Source organism: Chenopodium quinoa, unplaced genomic scaffold (genome assembly GCF_001683475.1).
Source record: "Chenopodium quinoa cultivar QQ74 unplaced genomic scaffold, ASM168347v1, whole genome shotgun sequence".
Lineage (NCBI taxonomy): Eukaryota > Viridiplantae > Streptophyta > Magnoliopsida > Caryophyllales > Amaranthaceae > Chenopodium > Chenopodium quinoa.
The window spans coordinates 8,392,282-8,419,676 of record NW_018742418.1 but is presented as its reverse complement, the minus strand read 5'-3'; the positions used below and the strand labels follow the sequence as shown (position 1 = coordinate 8,419,676).

General features: G+C 37.4%; 3 long non-coding RNA genes across 6 annotated transcripts; 1 reads left to right on the top strand and 2 right to left on the bottom strand.

The window, feature by feature from the left end:
* Positions 1 to 341: 341 nt before the first annotated feature.
* Positions 342 to 9,523, bottom strand: LOC110712729. 4 transcript variants are annotated; one of them, XR_002509694.1, is made up of 5 exons: positions 9,084 to 9,523; positions 5,959 to 8,493; positions 3,525 to 3,592; positions 2,407 to 2,448; positions 342 to 1,818 (listed from the first exon to the last, which is right to left on the bottom strand). It is a non-coding gene; the product is annotated as an uncharacterized LOC110712729 (long non-coding RNA). The 4 variants fall into 4 exon arrangements; XR_002509693.1 differs by lacking the exon at positions 9,084 to 9,523 and having other exon boundaries at positions 5,959 to 6,095; positions 6,739 to 9,076; XR_002509687.1 differs by lacking the exon at positions 9,084 to 9,523 and having other exon boundaries at positions 5,959 to 9,076.
* A 756-nt stretch (positions 9,524 to 10,279) lies between these two features.
* On the bottom strand, positions 10,280 to 12,664 carry LOC110712716. Its single transcript, XR_002509685.1, has 2 exons — positions 12,356 to 12,664; positions 10,280 to 11,309 (listed from the first exon to the last, which is right to left on the bottom strand). It is a non-coding gene; the product is annotated as an uncharacterized LOC110712716 (long non-coding RNA).
* Positions 10,681 to 11,389, top strand: LOC110712712. The gene is made up of 3 exons (XR_002509684.1): positions 10,681 to 10,750; positions 10,855 to 10,913; positions 11,024 to 11,389. It is a non-coding gene; the product is annotated as an uncharacterized LOC110712712 (long non-coding RNA).
* Positions 12,665 to 27,395: the final 14,731 nt, after the last annotated feature.

Below are 27,395 nucleotides of genomic sequence, written 5' to 3'. Positions count from 1 at the left end.
GATGTTTGGTATGCTCGACTTGGTCACATTTCTTATAGGGTGTACAAAATTTTCAAATTTATGCTCAAATAAAGGAATGTTTATTATGCGTATGTCAATATGTAAAAAATGATACTACGTATTCTTTATGCTTGCAAAGTGCAAAATAATTTTGAGTATTCGTTATTAAAAAAAAAAAAAAAAATCAAGTTTCTTGTAAACTAGGATAGATGCATCAATTTGAAACAATGCATCATTTAACTCATTATATACAAAGTATAATACATCTATGTTCTAATTCATGCTCTCTTCTACCTCTTTTTTTATTGCTCCATAAAGTAAAGTTTACAGCTTCACATTATTAACAAACTATGCAAAATGGATTTACAAATGGTGTTGATGAGAAGAGGAGAGAGCAAGTAAAGAAATTTACCAATACTAAATTTCTTACCTTAAAAAGAAGCTTTCTTAACACAAAATGAAATCTTACTTCATGTATATCGAGATGTGGATGATATCTGAATTCGTAACCTTTTTGTCACTCTTACCGGATGCAGATGAGATCTCTTGATATTATGTTAGAGGACCCAGCTAATAATTATCAATAAGCTTATTAAAAAGTCAAGAGATATCAGGTGCAACTATGAGCACTAACCTTATTTGATTCATCTAAAAGTTTCTAGAACATACACAAATGATCCACCAAAACATTGGGCTTAGATAATTTGGGCCACACCAACACTAATGAGAAACAACAAAACAAATCAAGTTCATGTTGTCGCAATCCTCATGACAGAACAAAATCTTAGGATAATAGTTGTAAAAAATACTTGTATAATTTTAGCATTTGGATCAAAAACAGATCCTGCAGATTTTCTAATAAGCATAACTATACAGGTTTAACTCTATTTGCCAGAAATTTACAGTACTTAAAGTCAGATGTAAGAAAGGATAGATCATTAGATCATTCATCACTGTTCATGGATCCCTGAACATGTTCATTTGTGTTACTTATACTTGGGATTGGATGTCAAATACAGCCATACAGGTTATACATATCTGAGTCTGACTCTCTGACATGCCACCCGTCAAAGTTTAGGATACAGGAACAGTACCCGAAATGTGCTACCTCATTCGATAATATTTGCAACTTTTTGGTATTATTTGTGAGATATAGAAATTCAAAAGTTGCAAATATTATATAACGGAGGTAGTACATAACATACTTTTTAACCAGAATAATCTGTATCAAGAGATAGAGTACCTCAAAATTGTTGTCTGAAATTCTAATATTTAATCTACTCGAGTAGATTGCACGACTCTAAGCCACTCTCCCCTGCATCTGCCCATCGTTCAAAGTGGTATGAAGTGTCTGACTGCAAGGTAAAGTTTCCATACCAACATCGTTCTCATTTCCTGTCAAAACGGATGTGGCAGCTAAAATGCTAATTTGAAGTAACAGAATGGCACCAGTGAATTTGAGAGCGAAAAAAGTAGAGGTAGAAAGATGTAGATATGTTCAATTATATGAGTTTACACCGCTAACCTGTGAGATAATATTTTTCATAAAGGCTAGATACCTATAGAATCAGTCACGTAAAACCAGTTCAATTATAGAAGTCTGTTTAGACCATCTCCAGATAATTGTCTATTTCAAATATAATATCCTTTGAGTCTTAAAACCAATAAGTAGTACGAGGAGCTAAATGAAGAACAAGTGTATACAAACTGAGTCGGATCACCAAGATAGCCAGTGGTGACTGAACTTACTGCAGTCAAAGTGATACTCACGAAAGATTCACTCGATGGACCAGGCCCACTTTCCTATTGGATCGGTTCCTGCAATTGAAAGATATGTATGTAAAGATCAGGAGTGCAGCCAAGTTGGAACTTCAAGAACATGAAGGTAAACATATTTTTTTTGAATATTCAACATGATTTAAGAGAAATCAAATCTTATGAGTTTCATTTCTTTTCATAAGCATATCCCCTTCCCGAGTTAATTGTAACAGCAATATAGTAGCACATTAATGTCAGAGTTCATCAATAGGCTTACTCTTTTTTCTCTTAATATCTGCTCCAAAATTGTTTACCTTTCATTTCCCCAATGCCTGTACTTTGATCTTTTTCAGATGTTATTACCTTTTCATTATTTTCCCCTTTATGGTAGCAAACTAGCTATACACAATATTTCGTTGACGTTCAAAGCCATTATTGCAAGTAAAGACCAAAGTGGAACATGGGTTGCATTGCTGTATGCTGTACTTGGAACTTGTAGAAATCGTTCAATATTAGATGCACAATAAGCTTCAATTAATCAAGTTCCCAGAGTTTAAGTGTTTAATGATATCAAGACCCTTTGTCAAAAAAAATGATATCAAGACCCTAGTTTGAGGTTGCAAAATGAAGCATGACAGAAAGAGATACCTGAAGCATGTAAGCCATCATCTGAATCTGAATTTAAAAATCCTGGCAAGCAATTACAATATTGTAAGTTTAAGCAATAATCAGAATCGTTGCATAACTCCAGACGAAACCATGCATAACTGGTACTTATTATTTTTTTGAAGAATAACTGGCACCCATTTAAAAGGATCTCAACTTCAATAACAAGCTTTTTACATTAATACATTTTCACCAATCCTAAGTCATCTTTCTTTGAAATTTAATTAGAGTATACTCTTATGGATAATACAGGAAAATTCCAATTTCAACACACCAAATATATTTAGTATGGCCTATTTTTTTTTGGGACTACGTAGAATAGCAATGTGGTCTCGACGGAGAGAATACAACATACAAAAGTTTTTACCTTTCTAGTATGTACGTGGGGGTAAGGGTGGTCCAAATGCCAAAGATTCACATTAAAGTGCTCACATCATTATATATGTATTAGAATCAACAAACTCTAGACTGAATCCTATGCTTCCACATAAAGTTGGTTCGAATTATGTTTGGTTATCAACAAACTGCTCATTTACTCCACTTCATACTAAGATTCCAGATACCTAAAGGAACCACATCTATAAGCCAGCACCACTGTCTGATAAAGGCATGCAAACTCTCACCACACATTACTTAATGACATAGCTGTCCACTCAATAAAGACCTCAAAAGGCCAATCAATTTCTGGCCTATGGTTTCATCCTCAGTTGCAATTGACATAAACTAGATATCAGCCATCAGTTTTAATTTTTTTTATCTTTTCTTTCCAAGCAAAGATTTTCGAACATCCAATGGAAATCAATTATGGAGTATCTATTAGAAACTAAATCCATTTTCCGAAATTCCAAATCTGCAAGTTTTATAATAAAACTTATCCATCTTTTATAGCAAGCAGGAATTTAAGCATGAATACAGTTCAGTAAGAAAGATATTACTATAAACATTATGATAAGAGAGGATGGGATGTGTACCAAAGAGAAAACTCAACAAGATAGCATTAAAAATGTCATAAAGATAAAGAGTAGCTATATATATAACAGATGATGTTGGTAACATGTGATTATGCTACTGGGTGTTTGGAACAGAAACAGAAGACAAACCTGTAGGTTTTGGCAGGTTGAAATTTTAGCATGTACGGCTACTAAGATAATGCTGAATGCCCAACTTTCTGATGTTGGCCGACCACAAGGATAACATTGACAACAAAAGGTTGAAAAATTATTATTGTCTATTATAGAGATATGAAGAGTTTCAGAATGATTTCAAGCCTTTGATTAAAAATTGTTCCTCATAAAATTTCTGAAACGTGACAAAAGGTGACTTACTTGCATCTCATTGAAAACTAATGCTTATGTCAACATAACATCATCCTATATTGGAAGGGAAAGGGGGCTCCAAAATGCATTGACAGTACTGCAAATATGTAAGATCTTACAATTTTACAGCATACTTTTTGCAAATATGCATGGACTATCACTATCAGCATACTTTTTTGCAAATATGTAAGATCTTACAATTTTACAGCTCAACTCTATAATCTGATCCAGAGTATCTCCATCAATCCAAAGAAAATCTGGATCCCTACAATCGGGCATAATACTTTAATTTTTTTCTTGTCTCATAAGTTTTTTTAGTGTTAAGGCACCAAAAAATGCTCATAAGAAGGTTATGTTTAAATTAAACCAGCTCGGCCTTTAAGCTAGGTGTAAGATAGACATGAAGCGGAGGAATGATGAATGAAGTTCGGAAAGCACACAAGTTTCCTGAGTCTGAAATTTCCACAGCTTATTTTATCAGACACTGAATGGACTTAAACAGGTGGTAAAACAACACATATTGTTGGAAAGCTACTCATTTTCTTCCACTTCTATGGTGGGTTCTACTTTCCTTATGAGACTGACATATTATAAATCCAATTGATATCTTCCACTATACATCAGTCATCAAACACGCCTCACGAATCATGCACGGAAATAATAGAGAAAAAAATCCCAAGTGCCTTTCAGAATCACATCATAACAAAATATGTCCAAATTCATATGATTCAAGGAAGGCAGAAACAGAAAGTGCGCGATACACTTAAACTTTCAGAAACATCCAGTAATTGTCCAAAAGAACCCCATAATTTGACTTTTTTCGACTTAATGTAAATTGATAGAATTATGAGAAAGCTTATCTACATTTGGACCAAATTTTTTTTATAATTAATAAAATAATAACAAAAATCTTAAGCTTCCAAACATATCTTTCCCTATAAATATGTCAAAGGTACAAACCTCTATAGTACCCCAACTATCAACGGGTAATACCTTAAGTGAAGCAAGATATAATGGCATCCCCCATGCTTCATCTCTTTGTGCTCATGCTCGCTTGTTCTTACCTTATGATGTCAAATGCTATCCCCATGTCAAGTAATAAAAACACAGCTAAACCATCTTCAAGTTTCACTAATGGTTGATCGTTTTAGATCTTTTCCTTGGCTAATATTTGTTTGATTGTTTGTGTTACAATTTCAGGGCTTAACAATCTCCCGAATAAAGAAAGAGAATTTGTAGTAACAAGAAGCATGAAACAGGTATTTTTACTTCTATGTATACAATGGATGCATCACGTATGACAGACTGACAGTCATTTGAGTCATTTTTATTCCTGTAGTAAATTTTGTTCTGTTTTCTAACAGGATCAGATGATATCAAAGGATAAAGTAACAGAAGATTTTATCGAGGGTAGGATGGATTTTGAGAAAAATGATTATGGACCACCATCATCTAATCCAATCCACACCCCAAGACCACCACATTGATGATGCCTATTACACTGCTTATCTCTACAGTTATTAAGAAAAACTACTCTGGTAAGTGTATAGAAAGTCCATAAGATGGCAAGTTTGAATTTTAACCCTTAATTCAGGGAGTAGTTCCATTAGCCAACACTAAGTGTCTAAGTAGGGTCAATCATCACTCATGCATGTATTCTCAACGGTTTGTCTTCTAGGAATTTACATAGCCGACCCTATCTATATCAGTTGATTGAACAGGGTTGGTCAGTTAGTAGGCTAGTTTCTGTATTCTGTGTTACACAGAAATGTCATAACCTAGTCAGTGTTATAAGCTTCTCATGTAATTCTAGATATTCTATTTTCGAATAAGTATTATGTCTGATGATGATGAAATAAGCTTTCATAGTGTCATGAGATAATTATTCTAACAGGATTGTCTGTTTGAACTGTCAGGTTTTTTTAACTTTAAGCTTGGCTAAAATTAGTACTAAAGTGTTTACAGAATAGTGTTCACTTATTTATGATTCAGACAGGGTGCTTTTACTGATTTCTCCTATTAATATTAACACAAGTACAATTCAGCTAAAAAAAAAAGGGCTCGTGATAAAATGCGGAAGGGCAGTGTAACTGAGAAAAAACTCAACAAAATAGAATTACAAATGTTATTAAAAAAATAATGAGTTGCTAGATAAATGATGATGTAGGTAACATGTGATTCTGATACTGAATGTTTGAAACAGAAATAGAATACAAACCTGGTGGTTTTGGCAGGTTGAATATTAGCATGTACGGCTACTAAGATAATGTTCAATGCCCAACTTTCTGATTTTGCCGACCACAAGGTATAAGTTGATTTTCAGACTGATTTCAGTCTATTATATAAAAAGTTCTCCTGCACAAACCATAAAATTTCCGGAAAGTGAAATAAGGCATCTTACTTGCATCAACATGTGGTAAGCTCATTTAAGTTTAAACTAATACTTATAATAACATCCTATTATGGAAGACGAGGGGGGCTCATTATCACAACCACAAGGTGTAGTAAGCTAGATAGTAACACTATGAAAGTTCAGCTTCATATCGCCCAGTTAATAGTTGTAAGACACTACACATTCATATCAATTGTCATTGCAGAATTGATGCAATCTAGGATCTCAATTCAAACAACGTAGCACACAGGTTGTTGGTATCAATTTTCAGTAACTTGATATGCTTAGCGAAAGTGAGAGCTTTTAGTATTCTTAAACAGCTGAGCTAAATATCATTTATACTTCCTCCGTTTCTTTAATAGATGCATCACTTTAAATTCACAGATTCCTAAGCAGTTTTTGGAGATGAAAGAGATAGAGAGAGAGAAAAAAGTGGACCCATGTGATATAAGAGAGATAGAAAAAATTTATTAACCAAAAAGGAAAGGGATGCATCTAAATTAAAACTTTCAAATATAGAAAGCGAGGCATCTAAAAAAACGGAGGAAGTATATACTTTTAGTTGGAGTATCAGTACTGTAAATTTGCAAATATGTAAGATCTTACACTCTTACAGGTCAACTCAACAATCTGATTTCGAGTATCCCCACCAAGGACCAATCCAAATAAAACTTGGATCCCTATAATATAAATAAATGTTAGCACCAAAAATTTATTCGTGTTCAAAATGCTCAGAAGAAGAATATGTTCAAGTAAACAATTAAACCAGCTTGTCCTATAAGCTATACATACAGATCAATCATCTGCCGCAGCAGAGGAAGTTTGAATGTAGTTCTAAAAGCACACAAGTTCCTGAGTTCAAAGTTTCTGCATGCTTAGTTTATCAGATATATAATGGACTTTAAACAGGTGGTAAAATAACACATATTATTGGAAAGCTACTCATTTTCCTCCACTTATATGGTGGGTTCCACTTTCCTTATCAGAGTTTGACATACAAAGTATTATAATTCCAACTGATGTCTTCCACTATACATCAGTCATCAAACAAGCTTCATGCAAAGAAAACATAGAGAGGAAAAAAAAATCCCAAGAGCCTTTTAAAACCATATCATAACAAAATATGTCCAAATTCATATGATTATTCGAAGGCAAAGACAAAAAGGGCATGCCAGACACTTTACTTTCAGAAACATCCAGTTATCCTCCAAAAGAGATCCATTTTTTGGCTTAATACAATCGCTATGACTCATTATTGATTTACATGAATCACAAGATGTACATCAATGATTACAAAGGATAATTTAAAAAATAATTCCATAATAATATCAGATATATATGATAATAACTAAGATACCAAGAGAGAGAGTGTGCGTGCAATGTGCTAATTGGAGGGTAAGAACATAGTGTTGAATGCTTAATTATGTTTATGAGATGATACAGCTATGTACAGTGTTACAAAATGATTCAAACCTAATACAATCATTATGATTTATTAAAGATATACTTGAACCAAACTACAAAAGATATCAATATTTACATAACAATATTTGGTAAGATAAAAGCAAACCCATCAAGTAATATATGATATCAAATCATGAACAACAAATTATATCTGTAATATCAAAAGCATCAAATGTGCACTATCATATCTTAAACTTCCAAATATTGCCTACACTATAAATATATCAAAGGTACAAACCACTATAGTACTGTTGAAATATATCTCAAGTGAAGCAATATAATGGCAGGCCACAAGCTTCATCTCTTTATGCTCATGCTCGCTTGTTTTTACCTTGTTTTGTCAAATGCAGTCCCCATTTCAAGTAATTCCAAATACAGAAAAACCATCTTAAATTCTCAATAATTGATCACTTTATATCTTTTTCTTGACTAATATTGGTTTGATTGTTGTGTAATAAAATTAGGGCTTTACAATCTCCCAAATATAAGAAGAGAAAGTGTAGTAACAAGAACAATGCAACAGTTATTTGTACTATGATTGTATGCAATTCATACACCACGTACGTGTCATAGTCATTTCTTTTCCTGTAACAATTTTATGTTCTGTTTTCTAACAGGAACAGTATGTATTAAACGATAACATGAACAAATTTATCAAGGGTAGGATAGATTTTGAGAGATATGATTATGAACCACCGTCAGCTGATCCAATCCACACCCCGCCACCACCACCTTGATGATGCCAAGTACACTGCATAGTACACCTGTGTACAATAATATGTCCATATGATGGCAAATTCGGATCTAAACCTTTAATTACTGTGAGAGTTTCATCAGCCAACATCTATCCAGGGTAAAGCTCCATGATTTGTCAGTTAGTAGGCTAGTTTCTGTATTCTGTTACACAGAAAAGTCAGGACCTGGTGGTCAGTGTTATAAACTTCTCATGTAATGCTAGATCTTGTGCTTTATAATAAGAATTTTGTTTGATGGTAATGAAAAAAACATTAAACAGCACCACAGCATGTAGCCGATGTTTTTTTTTATTTCTCATATTAATATTATCACAAGTACAACTGATCTAAACTAGTAAAGTGTTGAACTAATAAATATGCCCAAATACATCTAAGGAATCATAGGAAACCCAATGCAAATCTTCAACCAATTACGAGGAATTATCTTTCATCCAATCAGCAAATTCATAATCATTCTTATATAGAAAATCTTTACCAACCTATTTTTGGTAAAACCTCTCTGAATTTGGTCTAATATCAACAGTAAAATGATGCTGAAGCATTTATGAAAATCCCAAATATTATTCTTCAAAAATTTTCAGTACCATTTTATATCATCGTGAAAGTGGTAACATTACCATGGACAATGACGTACAACTTTATAGTCTTGTGCTCATGTCAAACTACCATAATTGTAATATATTACCATCAACCAAACACACTGAATGTTTGAAACAGAATTAGAATACAAACCTAGAGGTTTTGGCAGGTTGAATATTAGCATGTACAGCTACTAAGATAATGTTCAATGCCCAACTTTTTGATGTTTGCCGACCACAAGGTAAAAGTTCTGCTGCACAAACCATAAAATTTCCGGAATGTGGAAAAAGGCGCCTTACTTGCATTCAATCTGTGGTAAGCTCATTGTAAACTAATACCTATGTCAAAATCCTAGTTTGGAAGAGGAGGGGGCTCGGTTCCACAACCACAAGGTGTAGAACGATAGCTAGTAACTCTATGAAAGCTCAGCTTCATATCACCTGTTTAATAGTTGTAAGACACTACACAATCATAACAATTTTCATCGTAGAATTGATGCAAACTAGGATCTCAATTCTAACAGCCTCACACACAGGTTGTTGGTAACGTTTTTCAGTAGCTTGATATAGAGCTTTTAGTATTCTTAAATAGCTGAGCTAAATATCATATATATATATATATATATATATATATATATATATATATATATATATATATATATATATATATATATATATATATATATATTTTTTTTTTTAGTTGGACTATCACTACTGTAAATTTGCAAATATGTAAGATTTTACAATTTTACAGCCCAACTCAACAATCTGATTTCGAGTATCCCCACCAATCCAAGTAAAACTTGGATCCCTACAATTGGATTGGTCATATTGTAATTTGCATCTGATAAGTAAGTTGAGGTTAAGCACCATAAATTAATTCGTGTTTAAAATACTTAGAAGAAGAATATGTTCAAATTAAACCATTAAACCAGTTCGTCCTTTAAGCTATACATACAGAACAATCACCTGGGTGTAGCAGAGGAATTTTGAATGAAGTTCTGAAAGCACATAAGTTACTGAGTTTAAAATTTCTACATGCTTAGCTTATCAGATATATAGTGGACTTAAACAGGTGGTAAAATAACCTATTGTTTGAAAGCTACTCATTTTCCTCCACTTGAGTATATGGTGGGTTCTACTTTCCTTATCAGAGTTTGACATACATTAGTCATCAAACATGCACAGAATGCATAGAGGAGAAAAAAAATATATCCCAAGAGCCTTTTAGAACCATATCATAACAAAATAAGTCCATATTTAATATGATTATTTGAAGGTAGAGGCAAAATGGGTATGACGGACACTTAACTTTTAGAAACATCAAGTTATTGTCCAAAAGATATCAAATTTTTTTTTTTTTTTTGGCTTAATACGATCTCTATGACTCATTAATGATTCACATGAATCACAAGATATACATCAATTGAATACAAAAGATAACATGAAAATATTTTCATAAAAATATCAGATATGATAATAACTAAGATACCAAGAAATATTGTGTACGTGCCATGTACTTAGGAGGGGGGAACAATAGGGAAACCTATCAAAAGATATATGATTTCATATTATGAACAAATAATAATATCTGTATTATCAGAAGCATCAAATGTGCATTATCATATCTTAAACTTCCAAACATTGCCTACACTATAAAAATGTCAAAAGGTACAAACCTCTATAGTACCCCAACTATCGTCGAGTTATTCCTCAAGTGAAGCAATATTATGGCAGCCCACAGGCTTCATCTCTTTGTGCTCATGCTTGCTTGTTTTTACCTTATTTCGTCAAATGCAGGCTATGCAGTTCTTGTTTCAAGTAATTCAAAATACAGAAAAAACCATTTTAAATTCTCAATAATTGATCATTTTATATCTTTTTCTTGACTAATATTTGTTTGATTGTTTGTGTAACAAAATCAGGGCTCAACAATCTCCCTAATATAAGAAGAGAAATTGTAGTAACCAGAAGAATGCAACAGGTATTTGTTATGCTTCTTCGTATATGATTGTATGCAATTCATACACCACGTACGTGTCAGTCTTTTCTTTTCCTGTAACAATTTTATGTTCTGTTTTCTAACAAGAACAGTATATATTAAACGATAAAATGGAGGACGATTTTATCAAGGGTAGGATGGATTTTGAGAGAAACGATTATGGACCACCGTCAGCTAATCCAATCCACACCCCACCACCACCTTGATGATGCCAAGTACACTGCATAGTACACCTGTGTACAATAATATGTCCATATGATATTGATGGCAATTTCGGATCTATACCTTCAATTAAGAGGAGAGCTTCATCAGCTAACATCTATCCAGTGTAAAGCTCCATGTAAAGGGTTGGTCAGTTAGTAGGCTAATTTCTGTATTCTGTTACACAGAAAAGTCAGAACCTGGTGGTCAGTGTAATAAACTTCTCATCTAATGCTAGATCTTCTGCTTTATAATAAGCATTGTGTTTGATGGTAATGAAAATAGCATGCATAGTGTCATGAGATCATTATTCTAAGCAAGATTGTATCTTTCAGTCGCGTTCAGATTATTAGCTTTAAGCTTGACTAAAACTAATACTAAATTGTTTCAGTGTTCACTAATTCATGATTCAGACAGGCAGCACCGCACCATGTAGCCGATGTTTTTACTGATTTCTCATATTAATTTTATCACAAGTACAACTGATCTAAACTAGTAAAGTGAATATTTGAACTAACAAATATGCCCAAATACATCCAACGAATCATAGGAAACCCAATGCAAATTGTTCAACCAATTACCAAGAATTGTCTTTCATCCAATCAGCAAATTCATAATCATTCTTCTTATATAGAAAATCTTTACCAACCTATTTTTGGTAAAAACCTCTCTGAATTTGGTCTAATTTCATAAGTAAAATGATGCTAAAGCATTTATGAATAACCCAATACATTCTTCGTAAATTTTCATTACCATTTTATACATCGTGAAAGTGGTAACATTACCATGGACAATGACATACTGCTTTATTGTCATGTTAGACTACCATAATCATAACATATTACCATCAACCAAACACGTCGTTAGTTCAACTCGAAAAAAAGAAAAAAAAAAAAACGTCTACGTGGAATACATCCAAGGAATCAAAAGCTATTCAAGAATGAAAGGGGTAATTTTGAATGAGAACTTTCATTGAGGACTTTCATCGAACACCTTTCTATCAAAGTACAACAACATAAGTCAACTCAATAATTCCCTCAATGGAGTAGGATCCACAATTTTTTGAGATTGGATTTCATCATATCAATTCAAGGGATGAAAAGAAATGTAAGATTATACACTTTAATTAATCAAAAAAGCCTAATTTATAAGAGCAAAAACATGAATTAAAAAAGATAGTGGGAAGATAAATAAGAAGTGGGTTTGATGTGTGAGCCACTTACTTATAATGAAGTAATAGCTTATCTCTTTGCAAAATCATAAAAGTTAAGGCACTTTGCTCCATTAGCTAGATCTCATCATTAAGCTACAAGATTTCAATGGATAATGCCATTATTCTACAGAAAAATAGACATTTTGTTTTTGTGTTTGGTAATGTCAAGAAGTTGGCTTTGGCCTTTATGTCTGAAATCAAGAAGTTAGCCCAACCTTGACAAGAAGTCCACAACATCAAACAAATGCATACTTCCTCCGTTACGGAATAATCGACATGCTCACTTGGACACGTACTTGTATAATTTGAAAATCTTACATGCTCATAAATACAGAAACTAGGTTATCTTCGTGCATCGCACGTTTAAAATTAATTTTTCTTGTAATTTATGTTTTGTTGTATTACAATGTATATGAATATTAGAATTAGATATAAAATAATTTACATTTAACGAAAGTAACAAAAAAATTGAAATGCACGATCAAACATCAAACAAATTAGGTATGTGAAACTATAATTTAAGAGAGACCTGATTAATTGAATTTTATATAGGCATTTATGTATTTAAGTCAAAGTGTAAATTAATAATAAAAATAAAAATATTAATAATTTATTTGATGACATCACACGTAGAACTGTAAGGAAATTTTTTAATGTGAGAATGACATGTAGGATAGTTGTTGATTGATGATGTCAGCAATGTTTTGTTATAGTAATAGTTAATAGATGAGTTGTTTACTGATTTGTAGAGTAAACTAGTAAAGTTAGTGGATTTTGTTTTCATGACATATACACTATGCTATGGAACGGGAAATAACATAATAACACCTATTTAATACTCCGTAACATATATCATGATACAAAATTTGTTTTAATACATCATAACCTTTTAAAAAGTATGAGATAACTCTTATTAATAGTGTTTGGACAATTACATCTTTTAAAATATTTACTTACTTAATTACCCCCATTAATGTTAATTAACTCTTTTTTAAAACTCTTAAAAATAGCGTGTGGACATTTATATCCCTAAAAATATTTGTTTACATATTTTCCCTCATTAATGCTACATTGCTACTAACAAGTATTAACAACTAAAGTTGTGAGTAAGACCAAACCGAAAGAGCTTCCTGAATAAAAGTACTTGTAGCCATCCTAGTTATAATTAAAATTAGTACTCGTATATGAATAGTGAAAAATAAAAAACTCGTCAGAATTTGGGCATTATGTCTGGACCAAAGAAGTTGGATCAATGTTTACAAGAAAAAAGTCCCCAGACCACAGCACAAAAATGGTTTGGGCTTAACCATCCTCTTCGTTTCCACCTAAAACCCCCCATTTCTTCAATTCCCCTTTCAACAGTTCGTCAATGATCACATTTGCTGACTTTATTGTGAGCGTCTTTCTTAGGTAAATTTTTATTCATAAAATTCCTATTTTGCTTGATTTTTGTTATGGTTCTTATTCTAAGTTTCTGGGTAATTTGTTCCTTATTAGTGGATATGTATGACTTTTTCTATGCAAAATATAACCCATTTCTATATTTGTTTCAATGATCATTTTGTTATATAAGTAGTAGACAAAGGGAAAAATGGCTGTTGTTTTAAAGAATATTTAAGCTCTTCTCAATTTTAATTAGAATTTTATAATTTTCAAAAAGTTCTGAACTTATTAACCCTAAATCTGAACATATTAATCCTAAACTTATCTTACATGAATCTGTATTGAACTTGTTTTCACCTAAATTCCACTTATCTTGATACTTTAGATCCGTCTTCTCTCAATACAAAGACCTAAGCTTGAACTTAATTAATACAGGTATGAACTTATTAAAATTGAAATAAGTGAAAATATGGTAAGGAGAGCAAAGCTTATGAATAACAATTTTAGAGAAAATGAGAATAAAATTTGGGGATGGTGAGAGATTGAGAGTAATAAACCAACAAAATTTCATTTTGTTAACTACTTGTATTATGTAGGAAATAGTCAAATTAGCCCCTTAATTATAGGAACAGAATATTGTTAATTATGTTAGGAGTATATATCTTGTATGATTCTTTCCTTATCTTTCTCTAACTCTTCTTGTATAAATGTATCTACTTCCAGGTAGAATAATATACAGAAAATTAAACCCTTAAACTCTCTATATACGTCTGTAATTTTAGACATGGTATCAGAGCCATAAGGCCGATCCTCGGGAGATCGTTTTCCTGGTGCTCATCATCTACCGTAACTTACCTGTGATGGAAGATCCACCGGAAAACACCAACCAACTTATTTCCATGGAACATATGGAACAATTGTTCCAAATGTTTCAAAAACTCAACAAAAATCCGACCAACATCGAACCAAGGACTTCACAAATAGTGCGAGTCGCTAAAAAACTGAATTTTAACAATTACAACAAATGGTGTAAACTGATGCAGATAGCAATTGGTGGCCGGGGAAGGCTCAATCACATCACCGCCAACCCCGTTTCACCAGACGATCCAGAGTACCAGCAATGGGCTCAAAGAGATTCGATGGTCCTTTCATGGATCATCGAGAATATTGACGGAGAACTTGTCAATCAATTCCTGGACTATAAAACTGCCCGAGATCTATGGAAAGACATTGAGACTCTACTCAGTAGTGGTAGGGATGAATTACAGATCTATGATCTGAACTCAAAGGCTGCCTCTATGAAACAAGGGACTGATACTATAGAGGTGTATTTCAGCAAATTAAATACCCTCTGGAAGGAAATTGATAGAAGAATGCCTAACCCGATGAAATGTGCAGAGGACATCACGTTGTTTAATTCGTTTATACAACGACATAGGTTGTACCAATTTTTGGCAGGTGTGAGTGATACACTAGACAAGGAAAAACGGAATATTTTGTATTTAGATCTCCTCCCAACCATTGACGCCGCATACGCTTCTATCAGACGAGAAATTGCTCGTCGCAGCATAATGACCGGCGTCTCATCACCGGGACAAGGTCCCTCAGAGATTGGAAGTGGCCTTGTCGCTCAACGCCGGTCGGATTCCTCATCCCGACGAGAGGACAAAACTTACCTGAAGTGCAGTCATTGCGGGGGAACAAAACACACCGAGGAAGGGTGTTTTAAGCTCATCGGCTACCCGGAATGGTGGGAGGATCTAAGACAGCGCAAGGCCGCCACCAAGGTACCGAAGACCGGCGGCAAGGCCAATGTCGCTATCAGAGACACGAACAGACGAACACCAATAAAGACCCATCTACCACCATCACCGACAGGGGAACAGGTATGAGCAGCAGACATGGGTTCACCGGTTTTTCTGGTGAACCATGGATGAACACAGAACAGTAGTGGAAAGAGGAGATGAGAGGCTTCTAGAGGAATCTTCCTCTAGAAATATCTATGAGGCAATGAGTGTGAACAACAAAATCAGAAATGAGAAAAACCCTCACACCCTTTCCCTTCCTCAAACCAACAGCCACCCTAATAAACAAAAAGCCCAAACCACAAAAGACCCCCTTTATAAACCAGAAGCCCATTCCATTTCCTCTCCTCACGGTTTGGGCCTCATGGTTAATAAATCCACTTGGATTTTTGACTGTGGGGCCACGGACACTATGTCCTACGACCCATCCGACTTTCTTTCATCAAAATCCACTACCCGTACTAAGATTCAGACTACAAATGGGGAATTTGTTCCAATTACTCAGGCCGGAGATGTATATATTACATCGGAAATTCATTTAAAAAATTGTCTTTTAATTCCGAGTCTTACTCATAAACTCTTATTTGTTAGTCAATTAACCAAGGAACTAAATTGTACAATTTTAATGAATTCTTCTGATTGTATTGTACAGGATGCTCAGACGGGACGGATCATTGGTCGTGGTATTGAACGAGGAGGTCTATACTATGTGGATGAGACAACTCAACAGGGTAACGCTTTGCTTGCTCATGGGTCACCGGAATATCAAATCTGGATGTGGCACAGTCGGCTAGGTCATCCTTCTTTAGGTTATCTTAAACGATTATTTCCCTCTTTTAAAGACATTGATTTTGTTTTGGATTGTGAAGCATGTGTACTTGCAAAAAGCCATAAACACTCTTATTCTCCTAGTTTGACTCATGCTACTAGACCATTTACTTTAATTCACTCTGATGTCTGGGGTCCTGCGCCTGAATTTGCTTTTCATAACTATTCTTATTTTGTTTTGTTTGTGGATGATTGCACCCGTATGAGTTGGGTTTATTTTCTAAAAAATAAATCTGAAGTATATGACGTGTTTATAAATTTCTACAACATGATCAATACTCAATTTGATGCCCAACCTAAAATTTTCCGATCTGATAACGGGGGAGAGTACATAACCTTGGATATAAAACAATTTATTTCTGATCACTTGTTCATCAGACTACCTGCTGGGATACTCCCCAACAAAACGGGGTAGCTGAACGGAAAAACCGAACCCTTCTTGAAATCACTAGAGCTATTATGTTAGAATCTCATGTTCCTGTCCATTTTTGGCCAGAAGCTATTGCCACATCCACATATTTAACCAACCGACTCCCTTCCAAACCTCTAGCCTACCAAACTCCACTTGACACCCTTTCTTCCCATGTTTCTATTCCATCCTATCATTCTTTACCTCCTCGGTTGTTCGGTTGTGTTGTCTATGTTCATCTTCCAAAGAGGGTTAGAAATAAACTCAAACCACGAGCCATAAAATGCTTTTTTATTGGGTATGGGGTTAATAAAAAAGGGTACCAATGCTTTGATCCCATTAAAAATAAAATCTACACCACTCTTGATTGTGAGTTCTTTGAACACTCCTATTTCTATACCCAGCCTGGTCCTCAGGGGGAGACTAAGTAATGACGACCTTAGCTGGTTAATATATCCAGAAATGATGGACCATGATCCTCCAACACAAGTAGGCAATACCACCGATGTTGACACTGAAACATCAGTATCTCCTTCTCTTCAATCCACTCCAATGACGACCACTCAGCATCCCGAGTCAACATCAGTTGAGGTAAACTCTGAAATCCATGAACCATGTACTGTTCCTACTGACTCTGTATCTATTCCTAGTGATAATTGTCTAAACAGATATGAGCTACCTCCCAGAAGCACGAGAGATGTTCCTCCAAAAAGATATGACCTGGAATATGAAGATCAGCGGTCTAGATACCCCATAGAAAGAATCAGCAATGAAAACTTTTCTAACACAGCTGTTGCCTTTAATGCCTCTTTATACTCAAATACCATTCCCAGAACCGTGGAAGAAGCTTTTGAAGATGAGAAGTGGAGACAAGCCATGGAGGATGAGTATGTTGCCTTGGAAAAAAACCAGACATGGGAAAAGTGTGTTCTACCCAGAGGGAAGAAGAAGGTGGGATGTAGATGGGTATTCTCCATTAAGCACCGGGCAGATGGGACTATTGAAAGATACAAAGCAAGACTGGTGGCCAAGGGTTACACTCAGACTTATGGGATCGATTATTCAAAGACCTTTTCTCCGGTAGCCAAGATAGATACAATACGAGTGTTGTTCTATGTAGCAGCAAATAAAGATTGGCCCCTGTATCAGTTTGATGTAAAAAATGCCTTTCTCCATGGGAGCATTGAAGAATAAGTCTATATGGAACCCCCTCTAGGATATTCTCGTGACTTTAAGGATGGAGAAGGATGTAAGCTGAAGAAGGCCCTGTTTGGTTTAAAACAGTCCCCAAGAGCTTGGTTTGGAAGGTTTACTAAAGTCATGAAGAAGTTCGGGTATATACAAAGTAATTCTGATCATACCTTATTCATAAAAAGGGCAAATCAGAGAATCACCTGTCTAATCATATATGTAGATGATATGATCATCACTGGAGATGATGAGGAAGAAATTGTTTCCTTAAAAGGGAAATTGTTTCAAGAATTCGAGATGAAAGACCTAGGAAACTTGAAATACTTCCTTGGTATAGAAGTCCTAAGTTCTACGCAAGAAATATTTATTCATCAACGAAAGTATATTCTCGATCTTTTAGCTGAAACTGGAATGTTAGGATGTAAGCCGACTGACACTCCAATGGTAGCAAATCATGGTCTTTAGATTGTAGAAGGAGCAAAGGCAAAAAATAGAGAGAAATATCAGAAGATTGTAGGAAAACTGATCTATCTAGCTCACACAAGGCCAAATATTGCATATGCGGTAGGGGTAGTGAGTAGATTCATGCATCTCCCTCAAATACATCACATGACAGCTGTAATGAGGATTCTGAGGTATCTAAAGGGTACAAGCAGCACCGGGATCTATTTTGGGAAAAATGATAGTCTTGATATAGTTGCTTATACTGATGCAGATTGGGCCGGAGACCGAGATGGGAGGAAATCCACTTCTGGATACTTCACTTTGGTAGGAGGAAATCTTGTCACTTGGAGAAGCAAGAAGCAAAAGGTAGTAGCCTTGTCAAGTGCAGAAGCTGAGTTCAGAGGAATTGTTAAATGAGCTTGGTTTCCCTCAGAAAACAGCTTGTAAGTTATTCTGTAACAACAAAGCGGCAATAAGTATTTCTGGAAATCCGGTTCAGCATGATAAAACAAAACATGTTGAGATTGATCGGCACTTCATCAAAGACAAGTTAGAAGATAAGATCATCAAACTTCCATTTGTTCGATCAAAAGACCAATTGGCAGATATCCTAACCAAAGCTGTCAGTACTGAAGCCTTCAGTAATACTTTGTGCAAGTTGGGGATTGGAAATCCGAGTGCCCAACTTGAAGGGGAGTGTAGGAAATAGTCCAATTAGCCCCTTAATTATAGGAACAGAATATTGTTAATTATGTTAGGATTATATATCTTGTATGATTCTTTCCTTATCTTTCTCTAACTCTTCTTGTATAAATGTATCTACTTCAAGGCAGAATAATATACAGAAAATTAAACCCTTAAATTCTATATATACGTCTGTAATTTTAGACATATTACTCCGTATGTGACAATCGTATGTGACGCTCTCAATGCTCATATAGTCATATACTTGCATTACTTTGTAGATTTTCCCTTGATTTCAAGGATATCATGAATATGTACTATGGTAGAATTTGTCCACTTTTGCGACTTAATTTTAGCTTATGTGCTCCTTCATTTAGATACTAATGGTGGAGTATGGAATCTTGATTGCTTTGTTATCTCACAATAAGTTTGTTTAGTACCGAAAAGAATGCCTTTTTTCATGATGTCATTTGCTTTTTTTAGAGTATAGACTATCTTATTATATTGATCAATGTTTTGTTGTACTCTGGTTCATCAATTTGTAGTCTTGACTTGGATATACTTATTAATATTAATAGTCAAAATCAACATACTTTGACTTTGACCTCAAAAGTCAAATATAACCTGTCATATTGGTGTAGATTGTGAATACGAGTATGTTTCATTTGAAGTTAAGTACAAGTTTACACATATGTCATACTACTCTAGCTCTCCTCGGAAAGATTCTTTATTTGGGGGTTTAAATTGAATTGTCCTAATATTTCTATGCTACCCAAATAACCCAATATGCCTATCATACTTGGACATGATACTAGGGTTAAAATTCTTTGACACTCTTGGATTAGGAGGTTCATATGATAGACCTTTGGGCTTATATATGGGAATGTTTGTTGTAGGTTGGTTGCAGCCAATTGGCATGGGGGGAATGTCCCGTACACCCTTCACTTGGGCAAACACTTATCCAGAATGTACATATGAAACAAAAATACCTAAGGTAAATTATCAAATAAAATATTTGTGATCCATGCTTTATTTTTTTTTTAGTTTTGATGAGTTTCATAGAGGTGAAATTAAGTAGTGGATAATGGCTGTGGGATTGAAAGTAAATTCAGAAGTTTGTTTTGAACTGACAGTGTGAGGCAGAAGTATCAACGACTGATTTCTAGAAAGAATATGCATGGTACAAGTTAGGTTATCATAATATGAGTTGTATTTTGAGATATACATGATTTCAACCAATAAGATGTTTTGGTGCATTATAAAGTCTGATATGTACATTAACTATGAGTCTACAACTAAAGAAAATCTCAAAGCTGTTTGGGTCCAATTTACTTCAAGTGGGCTGGTCCACAAATGGTTCAATTATAAAGCCCAAAGCAAGGTTCAACTCTCCAATAAAATGCCAAGTCAGTCAACGACCCAATTAACAAGGCAAGCCCATTTGATTTCAAGGCCCACTTTTCTATTGGAAAAGGTATAAAAGCCTTCATTCTCTTCTCTCTACATTCATTCAAAAAAGCCTCAAGCAATTAATACTCTTGCATAGCTTTCTCTCTCTAAACACTGTACTAACTTCGGCATCGGAGTAGCCTTCCTCGGTACAACCCCCGAGGCCAGTTTACGTGTGTTTGCTGTGCAGGTTACCCTCGTCCCAATCATCACTTGGGTCAATTCCCGTCTTCAGTCCACCAAAAAAGTCCAGACGAAGGACCTATTGTTTTCATCCGAAACAATTTGGCGCTGTCTGTGGGGAAGACTTTAAAAAAAAAAAAAAGCCAAAAACCAACCAATCTTAGCAACATGACTAAGAGTGGAAAGAGTGCCAAGAGCACCAAAAAGAATGGTCTTACTTCCTCGAAGAGGGGCCAACCACCTTCATCATCTTCTTCGGACGTAGTCTCTTCGGAGAAAGCTACATCCGAGAGGTCACCATCTCATCACACTCAGCAGCCGTCGAGCTCTCGCCGGCTAAGTCAGACCAATGCTAAGAGCCCAACTCCTAGCTTACACACACAATCTCACCCGACACCTCAGACGGGTCCTATTACAAAGGAGGTAGCGAAAGCTGTCGTGGTCTTCATAGACCTCATGAAAGGCCCAAGAAGGCAATTTTCTGCCACCTCCCAGCCAGTCAGTCCATGCCAACACTCCTTAGCAGCAGAGAAATCTGAGAAGGAGGACCGACCAAGAGGACGACGGGCGAGTTCCATCTTTCAAGGAGCTCGGAGAGAAATGGGAAGATGATACTTGGAGAGCTAAACGGGAAAGAAAGAGAAACCCCTAGTTCTTCGTGGAATCTGAAGCCCGAAGTTTCAAAAGCAGTAACACCACCTCCGCGTGGAACCTGCTCGCCAAAACGTTCACGAATGTATCGGCTCAAGGGAGGTGAGCGTGCACAGTCGCCTCACTTACCCAGAAGGGACTGCACCATACCCCGCATCGTCCCAGCCGAGGACAAAAACCACTTCTACCTCTCTGTGAGGGCGAAACGAGGTCCCTTTAGCTGGGTACAAGGGAAAGTCATGATGGTACCCACCAGTTCACCTTTCCAGAGCTGGATTCTGGAAGATCATGTGCCAACGGTGAAAATACCGGCGCACATAACATATGATGGAACTTGGGATCCAAAGGACCATATTGCCTCTTACAAGGGGCATATGTATCTGAACCCCAGGTCCGAAGCGACCTGGTGTAAATATTTCCCGACTACTCTCAAGGGTGTTGCTTAAGCGTGGATCACCAAGGGAATGAAGGAAGACTCTATAACCGGTTGGAAGGACCTTTTTGGCAAATTTAAGAGCAAGTTTTATACGGAAACCGCCGAGAGAAGACGACTTTAGAGCTGATGAGCCTGCAGCAAGGGGAGGACAAAAGCCTCCGAGACTATTTGACTCGCTTCAGCAATGAGTCGTCCAGAATCACAAGTCTGGACCAAGGACTATTAGTTTTCGCATTGCAGAATAGGCTACAGGCTGGAAAGTTCCTTGACTTCATGATCATGCATACCCCACAGACCTTGGAGGAAGCTTTAGAAGCTTCAGATAAGTACATCCGAGCTGAAGAGTGGAACAAGATTAAGTCCCAAGCTCAAACTGGGACTAGTAAAACAAAAGGACAAACATCCGAGGGCCAGAGCCAAAGGAAAGGGAAGGCAAAAGCCTCAGAACCGTCCTCAGCTATTGAGCCGAAAAAAGAAAAAACCCCATTCGTAGGGAAATACGAATTTTACACTCCTCTCGCCCTTCCACGTGCTAAAATTTATAGCATAACGAAGGATGAGAAAAAGTGGAAGAAGCCGAGGCCACTGCCATCGTGGCATCAGTAGAAAAATATAGACCGATTGTGTGTGTTCCATGAATCTCCAGGACATCACACTTAGGACTGTATCCAGCTGAGAGATCAGATCGAGGATATGGTCTGAAAGGGGTATCTGAAGAAGTACCTCGCGAATCGATGTGAGGAGAAAAAGGCCAAGCGAGACTCTCGGTAGCAACTGGATTTCCCAAGGAAAAAAGACAAGCCGCAAGATAAAGATAATATTGATATCCTTGTCATTTCTGGGGGGACGAGCTCCCGAAACGCTTGGAAGCGCCACTTAAGGGGTTTAACCCATCAAGCCAACCATGCCGCCATCCAGGGACCAAAGTCTCCAACGCCGAATTTTACGTTCACAGCCGAATACTGTCGGGGGGTGGCGTACCCTCACGATGATCCGCTGGTAATCATCGCGGGAATTGCAAACCACAACGTCTGGCGAACCCTCGTCAACGGTGGTAGTGGAGCAAACATCCTATTTCGAGAGGCATATGACCAGTTGAAGTTGCAGACCAAGGACCTGAATCCAGTACCTTACCCGGTATTCGGATTCAATAGGTCTGCAACGTTTCCAGATGGGAAGATCATCCTTCCCGTCACCATCGGCAAAGACCAAGCGGCTCGGAACATCATGGCCGAATTTCTGGTCGTAGATGCTCCATCAGCATACAACGTGATCACGGGGAGACCCATAATTCACGAAATTCAAGGAGTGGTCTCCACGTATCATCAAATGATGATATATGTCTCAGACGGGGGCCACTCCGAAAGAATCCAAGGCAATTAGAAAGAAGCCTGTAGATGTAATTACCTCAAGCCATCTAAAGGTCGCCGCGACGACCAGGATGAAAAGGAAAAAGAAAAAGAAAGGGACTGAAGCATAAAGAAACAAAAAGGCTTGAGTGCTTCGACCCAGGTACCCCTGCCCAAGAAAAACCATAGGGGAAAGAAAAGGCTGGTTCCTCGTCCGAGCCGAAAGACTCAGAACGGCAACCGAAGTCTGGAAAGCTTGCTGATATTGACAGCAGGCCAGATCATAAAGAGTCCGGCTCCAAATCAATGGAGCTGGATCAGCAGACTGAAACAATTGAGTTAACCGAAGGAGACCCAAAAAAGTGTGTCAGCATCGGGCTCGGACTCCATCCAAACGTCCGTGTTGAACTCATCCAACTCCTTCGGGACAACAAAGATGTGTTCGCTTTCTCGGCAGCAGACATGTCAGGGATTGATCTGAACCTCATCTCACATAAGCTAAACGTCGACCCCACTTGTCGACCCGTTAAGAAAAAAAAGCGGAATTACTCCGCTAATAAGAACCGAAACATCGCAGCTGAAGTAAAAAAAAACTTCTGGATGCAGGCTTCATCGAACCCTGCTAATATCCAGAATGGTTGGCTAATGTGGTGATGGTTCAGAAGGCAAATGACACCTAGAGAATGTGTGTTGACTTCACGGACCTAAATAGGCCTTGTCTGAAGGATTTTTATCCCTTGCCGAGGATTTATCAGCTAGTCGACTCGAGAAGTGGCCACACCCTGCTTAGTTTCATGGACGCATTCTCGGGGTATCATTAGATCTTCATGCACCCCGATGATCGAGCAAAAATGACATTCGTTATGAACGCCGGGGTGTACAATTACAAGATGATGCCCTTCGGATTGAAAAATGCGGGGGCAACATATCAAAGGCTGGTTGATCAGGTCTTCGCTGAGCAAAAAGGTCGCAACATGGAAGTCTATGTTGACGATTCAATCGTCAAGAGCAAAGAGGACAAAGACCATGTCGCAGACCTAGCCGAAACCTTCGCCACCTTAAGAAAACACCGAATGAAGCTGAATCCGAATAAGTGTGTCTTCGGCGTGAAGTCAGGCAAGTTCCTGGCTTCATGGTTAGCAAAAGGGGGATTAATGCAAATCCCGCTAAAGTTCAAGCAGCGCTCGATCTTCCCGAGCCAAAAACAAAAAGGGACGCTCAACGTCTCACTAGAAGAATGGCTGCCCTGTCCAGGTTCATCTCTAGAGCTTCAAACAAGGGGCTTCCCTTCTTCAAAGCGCTGAAACTCCTAAAAACAAAGAAGCTCATCTGGGAAGACAAGAAAAAAGAAGCCTTCAAACATCTTTGTGAGCACCTGGCTCAACTCCTGACACTAGCACGTCCAGCCGAAGGAGAAAGGCTGTACTTATACGTGGCAGCTAGCCTTGCCACTATAAGCGCGGTTCTGCTGAAAGAAGAAGATAAGGTCCAAAAGCCGATCTACTTCGTCAGCCACACCCTGACGGATGCCGAGACTCGCTACCCCCTACTCAAAAAAGTTGCATATGCTGTAGTGGTAGCCGCTCGGAAGCTGAGGCCTTATTTCGATTGTCATCAAATTGTGGTATTAACTGATCAACCGTTGGAAAAAGTCCTTGGCAAAGTTGAAAAATCTGGTAGGTTGGCAAAGTGGGCCTTCCAGCTCATTGAATTCAGCATCAGCTATCAACTGAGGACAGCCATCAAAGCTCAACCTCTAGCTGATTTCCTGGCTGAATGCTTCTACCAGGAAACGCTAGATGAGGAAAAGAAAAACTGGACCGTTTTTACGGATGGATCCTCCACCGTAAATGGTTCGGGGGCAGGGGTAGTACTCACCTCACCCGAGGGCAAGTACTTTGAGTATGTACTAAAATTTTCATTCCGAGCTTCGAATAACGAGGCAATGTACGAAACAGCAATTGCTGGCTTAAAGTTGTGCATATCACTGGAAGCCAAGCATGTCTGTTTAAAGACAGACTCTCAGCTCGTCGCAAACCAGATCCGAGGCGAATATGAGGCTAAAGAGCCCTCAATGCTTGCTTACCTCGCAAGGATCAAAACAATAATTGCAAAGTTGAGAACTTTTGAGGTTGAGCTGATCCCAAGGGTTTAGAACGCGCAAGCCGATGCACTTTCTAAACTTACAAGTTCAACTCTAACCGAGCTGAACCGATCCGTATATGTGGAAGTACGACGAGAAAGAAGTGTGGATGAAGCACCTGAAGTTTGTTATGTCACACACGAACCGAGCTGGATAGACCCCATCCTGGCTTACAAAATTCGGGGAGAAATTCCTGAAGACAGAAACTTAGCCTCCAAGCTGAAGCGAATAAGCTCACGATTCATCGTCTTCAGAGGAGAGCTGCTGAAAAATCCTTCTCATCCCCACTACTGAAATGCGTGGGACCAACAGATGCCGATTACATCCTTCGGGAGATTCACCTTGGCATCTGTGGAAACCACATCGGGGGAAGGATATTAGCCCACAAGGCATTGAGGGAAAGGTATTATTGGCCCACCATGATCCTATACACTAAGGAGCTGGTCAGAAAATGCGAAAAAAATGTCAAAAATTTGCACCAGTCATCCATCAGTCAGCCCGAAACCTCCAGCCGATCTTGAACCCGCTTCCATTTGTTCAATGGGGGCTGGATATCTTGGGTCATTTCCCAATGCTCCGTATCAGAAAAGATGGCTGATAGTCGGCATTTACTATTTCAGCAAATGGATCAAGGCCGAAGCAGCCTCGAACATCACAAAGCAAACTTTCAGGAAATTCATCTGGCAGAATATTATCACTCGCTTTGGAATCCCGAAGGTCTTTGTCTTCGATCATGGGAGGCAATTTGATAATTTTCCACTAAGGTTGTACACTGATTAGTTCAGCATCAAGTTGGCATATTCTGCAATATGTCATCCGTAGAGTAATGGTCAAGCCGAAGCTGCAAACAAGCAGATTCAACGCTCTCAAGAAGAGAGTTGATGATCAAAATTCCAAGTGGATAGAGGAACTCCCAGGAACCCTCTGGTCACTTCGGACGACTGAAAAAGAGGCTACGGGAAACTCACCTTTTGAGATGGTGTATGGATCCGAAACTGTTCTACTAGTGGAAATCGGCACAGATAGTCTGCGGGTAAATCTCTTCTCGGCCAAAGAAAACGAGCAACTCATGAAAGAATCCCTCGATTTTCTGGATGAGGTCAGAGATTCGGCTCGAGACATAATGACTGCATACAAGCAAAGAATCAGCAAATTCTACAACCGAAGAGTCAATGCAAGACCTCTTAAAATTGGGGATCTGGTTCTTCGGAATGTTGCAGCTGTGCAAAAAGGCAGCATTCATGGGGAACTCTCAGCCACTTGGGAGGGACCTTACGAAATTTATGATGAGCTTCAGCCTGGAACCTACCGACTTCGACAGTTGGACAGAACCGAGCTGAAAAACCACCGGAAATTGAAAAAATATCATGTATAAACCCGCCGAGGGAGAACAATCTATGTAAGTACATCTTTTTGAATTAATGAAAGGCCTTTGAGCTACCATTTCTATTAATTTATCAAGTTTCTATTTTTCTGTCTTCTACATTTTTTGTAGAAAAGGTTTCCCTTCAGCAATGTCCGAAGTATAGCCAGCAGAGGCATTGTACTTCGCATTGCCGTCAAACCTGCTAAACAGGGAACAATGATTTCACCACCGAAGTATTGCCATTTCAGGGCATTGTACTTCGGATAAATCAGTTCCTTGGGGAAAAGAGGTCGTGGACGAATATGAAGCATATCTTAAACATTGGCATCGTGCTTCAGAAGAGTTATATTCGAAACATTGCCAAAATAATGGCCTTGGGTTTCGGATAGTCATTCCCTCGGATCGAATCTTAAGGATCGAGAGATACTGCTCCCGGAGTCTAAGACTTCTCAGCAGCGAACTCATAGATTCTTCAAAAATTCTAATTTTAGAAATTTTGCTAAGGCAAAGCTTCGTCTGCACCAAAGAGCTAAAGCGAGCACCTTAGAAATCCAAAGATTACAACTTCAGATTTCTGGGGGGGGCAAGAAGCACTCAGCTAAGTAATAATTCCAAGCTGAAGCTCAACACTTAGAAAAATTTTGCAAAATTTGCGAAAAAAGCAAAAAGGCTAAGTAGAAGGAGCAAGGCAATGGGAAAGAAAAGAAACCGGTGCATTCATAGCAAATC